Genomic DNA, 6495 nt, shown 5'->3' on the forward strand with positions numbered 1-6495 from the left:
ATGTTCAATCATTTAGAGCGCCACCCAGTGCTCAGAAAGGTTTTTACAAAGGTTTTTACAAAGGTGTTTTCACTTTTGATCTTCTCCTTAAAAGAAGAATTCAACCCTTAAAGGGGTTGTTCACCTTTGAGTTAACTGTTAGTACGATGTAGAGAGGGATATTCTGAGACAATTTGCAATTGGTTTTCATTTCTTATCATTTGTGATTTGAGTTATTTAGCTTTTTATTCAGCAGTTCTCCAGTTTGCAGTTTCAGCAGTCTGGTTGCTAGGATCCAAATTACCCTAGCAACCATGCATCACTTTGGTTAAGAGACTGGAATATGAATAGGAAAGGGACTGAATAGAAAGATGAGGAATAAAAAGTAGCAACAACAATACATTTGTAGCCTTACAGAGAGTTTGTTTTTTAAATGGGGTCAGTGACCCCCATTTGAAAGATGGAAAGAGTCAGAAGAAGAAGGAAATAATTCAAAAACTATACAAAATAAATAATGAAGACCAATTGAAAAGGTGCTTAGAATTGACCATTCTATAACATACTAAAGTTAACTTAAAGGTGAGCCACCCCTTTAACTAAAAAAAAACACTACCATGTACCCTACGTAGACCCCCCTTCCCTCCGCCCCCCAGACTAGCCCCTGGGGAAATGCCCCTAAATTTTTACTTACCCCTCTGTGCAAATTCAGGGATCGCAGTTCACGACAGCCATCTTCCGGGTCTTTAATAATCTGAGACTGAGACCGGCGAAGCAACCACAGCCCTTTAGCAGTAAAGATCTGTGTATCCAAAGATGCCCCAGTAGCTCCCCATCTTCTTTTCTGCTGATTCACTGCACATGCTCTGTGCTGCTGTCACTTACTGAGCTTAGGGACCCACTCACAATATACAGTACACATAGAATATAAATGTCACAATATAAGGCTGATTAGTCATTAATACACATAATTACTACATGGCAGCACAGAAACCAGTGCAATTAGCATCAGAATTGAATCATCAGCAAACCTGTAGCATCAGCTTATATTACAGCCAGGGAAGCTCATTTTCTGCTGGATAATTAGTGACGAGCCCTAAGCTTAGCTTCTCAACAGCCAATCAGAGCCCACTGAGCATGTGAGTGTCACAGACACTTTCCAAGATGGTGACCCCCTGTGACAAGTTTGAAGTCCTGGATCATTGCTGCTATTGACAAGCTCAAACTTTAGCCTCGTGCAATAAGTTCACTCTATAAAATATGAAATTTTTAGCCGTATTCATTTTTAGGATTTAGTTCTCTTTTAAGAGTTGTATTCGCCTTTAAAGGTCATACACAGAGTCAAAAATCCTTCAGGTTAGAGCTATAGGTATCAGATTCGAAAGCCTCCACCCGTCAGCCAAAATGCCCACTTACAACCCGATGGTTTAGTATAACGCATGTAGTAATTTCTCACATAGATTTCCCTCCATCCTCACAATGTATTCCGACTCCAATATATAATATAAGTATAATACTATAATAGCAGAGTATAAAATCCAAAATAGTATAATACTGTTTTATTTACATAAAACTTCTAGAAACAATTGCATACATATCCAGTTTTTTGGGGTCAGTCCCATATACAGTAATTCAATAGACACCTTTGTAAAAAACCTTTCTGAGCACTGGATGTGGCTCTAAAGGATTGAACTTATTACACTATATTCTAATTTCTGTTGCCACAGGCGCTGATCATTTTTTGTATTTAGTAACTATACTAATGGCTGGGTATTGTACCACTTATTGTACTTTGTGTGATTCTGTGCAATTGTGTATAGTTTTGTGTATCACTGATCAAGAATGTTGTTCCTAATAAACTTGTCTTGAGCAAAAGAAATCAATTATTGCTGAGCACAACTTTCCCTTGTCTGGGTAGATCAATAACAGATCAATTCAGCAGAAATTGGTCCAAACTGTGATCCAACTTGATCCATAATGATAAAAAATCAGCTCCTGTATCTTCACCGTGGCTTTCAGATAAGTGAACGTTTATTGTGTGCGAATGAAACAAGTGATTCCCACCAGTAGATTTGTGGAAAAATTGAATTAAGATTCAGCCACAGTAACGGAATGTGTATAAAGTGTCAGTAGAGAGAAGACTTTCCCTTAATAATAAGTACCATAGAGCTGGTGTCATTAGTAGATCATTATTGTTCCAGCAGGGGGCGGTGTTACACAGCAGCCTATCAGCAGCCTAGAGACTGGAATATAAAATGAGGCCCCTGTAGAGGCCGATCCAGTCTCCTTTTAACTTGGAGGTCAGCTGAGGCCCAGCACTTTTCAGAGATTTCATGAACTCCTCCCGACTGAAGGGCTTTAGCTGGAGAGGGCTCTGCAATACAAACAGAGGAAAGAGAGTCAGGAATTCCATTGTCCCATCCAAGTTCTCTCTGCTGCTGACTTTGTCTCCTCCAATGAGCTGCCAATTAAATGCTTATACTCACCTTCCATCCTGCACACACTCATCAGCAGCAGCATTAGCCCCACAACATATCTCTCCTGCAAGACCAACATATAATTACTTACTTATAGTCATATCTTACTATCCAATAGAAACAACATGATGCACACAATTATATATACTCACACTATATACTTCCAGAAGGAATGTTCTGGGCACACAATAAGCTATACCCTCATACTGTACTGTCTCAGGGAATCAATATGGCACCTCCCTCCTCCCATATGTATAAATACAAATATACAGAGAAGGAATGTTCTGGGCACACAATAAGCTATACCCTCATACTGTACTGTCTAAGAGGGAATCAATATGGCACCTCCTCCTCCCATATGTATAAATACAAATATACAGAGAAGGAATGTTCTGGGCACACAATAAGCTATACCCTCATACTGTACTGTCTAAGGGAATCAATATGGCACCTCCTCCTCCCATATGTATAAATACAAATATACAGAGAAGGAATGTTCTGGGCACACAATAAGCTATACCCTCATACTGTACTGTCTAAGGGAATCAATATGGCACCTCCTCCTACCCATATGTATAAATACAAATATACAGAGAAGGAATGTTCTGGGCACACAAGCTATACCCTCATACTGTACTGTCTAAGGGAATCAATATGGCACCTCCTCCTCCCATATGTATAAATACAAATATACAGAGAAGGAATGTTCTGGGCACACAATAAGCTATACCCTCATAAAGTACTGTCTAAGGGAATCAATATGGCACCTCCTCCTCCCATATGTATAAATACAAATATACAGAGAAGGAATGTTCTGGGCACACAATAAGCTATACCCTCATACTGTACTGTCTAAGGGAATCAATATGGCACCTCCTCCTCCCATATGTATAAATACAAATATACAGAGAAGGAATGTTCTGGGCACACAATAAGCTATACCCTCATACTGTAATGTCTAAGGGAATCAATATGGCACCTCCCATATGTATAAATACAAATATACAGAGAAGGAATGTTCTGGGCACACAATAAGCTATACCCTCATACTGTACTGTCTAAGGGAATCAATATGGCACCTCCTCCTCCCATATGTATAAATACAAATATACAGAGAAGGAATGTTCTGGGCACACAATAAGCTATACCCTCATACTGTAATGTCTAAGGGAATCAATATGGCACCTCCTCCTCCCATATGTATAAATACAAATATACAGAGAAGGAATGTTCTGGGCACACAATAAGCTATACCCTCATACTGTACTGTCTAAGGGAATCAATATGGCACCTCCTCCTCCCATATGTATAAATACAAATATACAGAGAAGGAATGTTCTGGGCACACAATAAGCTATACCCTCATACTGTAATGTCTAAGGGAATCAATATGGCACCTCCCATATGTATAAATACAAATATACAGAGAAGGAATGTTCTGGGCACACAATAAGCTATACCCTCATACTGTACTGTCTAAGGGAATCAATATGGCACCTCCTCCTCCCATATGTATAAATACAAATATACAGAGAAGGAATGTTCTGGGCACACAATAAGCTATACCCTCATACTGTAATGTCTAAGGGAATCAATATGGCACCTCCTCCTCCCATATGTATAAATACAAATATACAGAGAAGGAATGTTCTGGGCACACAATAAGCTATACCCTCACACTGTACTGTCTAAGGGAATCAATATGGCACCTCCCTCCTCCCATATGTATAAATACAAATATACAGAGAAGGAATGTTCTGGGCACACAATTTAAGACCAAATTTAAATCTAGGATTTGAAGTGAAATGGACAAATAATATTAACACATACTAGAGGAATGATAAAACTCTGCTTCAGCTTGAGGAAATGTCGCCGCAGTATTGCGTTCTGAGTCTCCTCTGCTGAACTCCCTGAAACACACAAAGCAGGATCCGTCATGAAAATATTTACGTTGTGTTTTTGGCCGCAGACTCTATTCTGTAACCTGAACAAACACATAACACGCATGAGAGGTCTGTGACAGACGGTGATATGTAGAGACTGGAACACGGCATCCCACAACCTGGCTGTGAGACGCTCTAGTCCCTGAGAATAAAGACAGACACACACATATACTTCAGCTGCAAAAGCCACAAACACACCAGCTGCACAACCATTCTCACTGCAGTCTGAGCTTTTAAAAAAGAACTAAACCCTAGCAATGAATATGGTAATAAATGTCCTATTTTATATAATGAACTTATTGCACGAGGCTAAAGTTTGAGCTTGTCAATAGCAGCAATGATCCAGGACTTCAAACTTGTCACAGGGGGTCACCATCTTGGAAAGTGTCTGTGACACTCACATGCTCAGTGGGCTCTGATTGGCTGTTGAGAAGCTAAGCTTAGGGCTCGTCACTAATTATCCAGCAGAAAATGAGCTTCCCTGGCTGTAATATAAGCTGATGCTACAGGTTTGCTGATTATTCAATTCTGATGCTAATTGCACTGGTTTCTGTGCTGCCATGTAGTAATTATCTGTATTAATTACTAATCAGCCTTATATTGTGACATTTCTATTCTATGTGTACTGTATATTGTGAGTGGCTCCCTAAGCTCAGTAAGTGACAGCAGCACAGAGCATGTGCAGTGAATCAGCAGAAAAGAAGATGGGGAGCTACTGGGGCATCTTTGGAGACACAGATCTTTACTGCTAAAGGGCTGTGGTTGCCTTGGGCTGGTACAGAAGCACAAAACATCATGTACAACATTTCTACCTACTTCTTTAGTTAGGCTTTAGTTCAACTTTCAGGGGTTCAAATATGGTGTGGGGGGTAGTAGGAGAAGATGGGACAATAGGGCAAGAGAGTGACAGTAGGGCAGCAGGCAGTTGTGTATCAGTTGAAGATGAATGACAATGTGCAATAACAGTGCTGCAGTCAGGACAGTCTCTTTATAAAAATACTACAGTCTCTTTATATAAATACTGGGGTATTGTCAGTAGACAGAGTAAAGCTACAGATCATGGCAGTGTATTTATCTCTGTATTTAATCAGGCTTATTGCTCATATTGTTGAACCAGCAATGAGATGGAAGCAATCAGTTAGCAGCCCATATGGCACAATTCTGCATTTAATTCATCTAAAGCTGCTGGTGCATTACAGTAACATCCCCTGCCCTAGACAAGAGAGAGCTAATGACAAGAGCCCTTAAATCTTCCTAGACTGCTGATTATGGCACTAAAATGTTTTAATGACCCAGCTATTGGGTTGATGAGGGGAGGCTAATTATATCCCATTTAATTATAAGCAGGTGTCTCACAGGGAGCCTCTCTCCAACAGAAACAGAAGAAGCAGGAGACAGTCAGCCCACAGGCGCTACAGACAAATATAAAAGAGATGCATCAATGTCCAGTTAAATGGAGACACAGAATTAATTTCCAGTCTTTTTTTGGGCAGTTTAAGGGCTCTTACACACGGGCGGTTTTTCTTGCGCTCCCCTGTGTTTATGTCAATTATTGTGAAGGGGGTTGTACTCACACAGACGCATGTAAGTGCCGAATGCAGGTGAAATGCTGCGTCCCAACCTGCGTTTGGCGCTTACATGCGTCTGGGTGAGTACAACCCCCTTCACAATAATTGAGTGTGTCTAATCCTGCGCTCCCCTGCGGCTGAACGGAAGAAAGCGCAATGCAGGGGAGCGCAGGTAAAAACAGTCGTGTGTAAGAGCCCTTAACTTTTGTCTGTAAATCTGTATAACAGAACATTCTGTTCCAGTAGCTGCACAGATCCTATCTGATCCCCATTGTAAGCAGCAGTCCTGTCCTGCTTTATGGCAGCTGAGATTCTAGCTATCTGTATAACAGAACATTCTATCCCAGTGGCTGCACAGATCCTATCTGATCCTCATTGTAAGCAGCAGTCCTGTCCTGCTTTATGGCAGCTGAGATTCTAGCTATTTGTATAACAGAGCATTCTGTCCCAGTGGCTGCACAGATCCTATCTGATCCCCATTGTAAGCAGCAGTCCTGTCCTGCTTTATGGCAGCTGAGATTCCAGCTATCT

Source organism: Xenopus laevis, chromosome 4S, assembly GCF_017654675.1.
Source record: "Xenopus laevis strain J_2021 chromosome 4S, Xenopus_laevis_v10.1, whole genome shotgun sequence".
NCBI classification, from domain to species: domain Eukaryota; kingdom Metazoa; phylum Chordata; class Amphibia; order Anura; family Pipidae; genus Xenopus; species Xenopus laevis.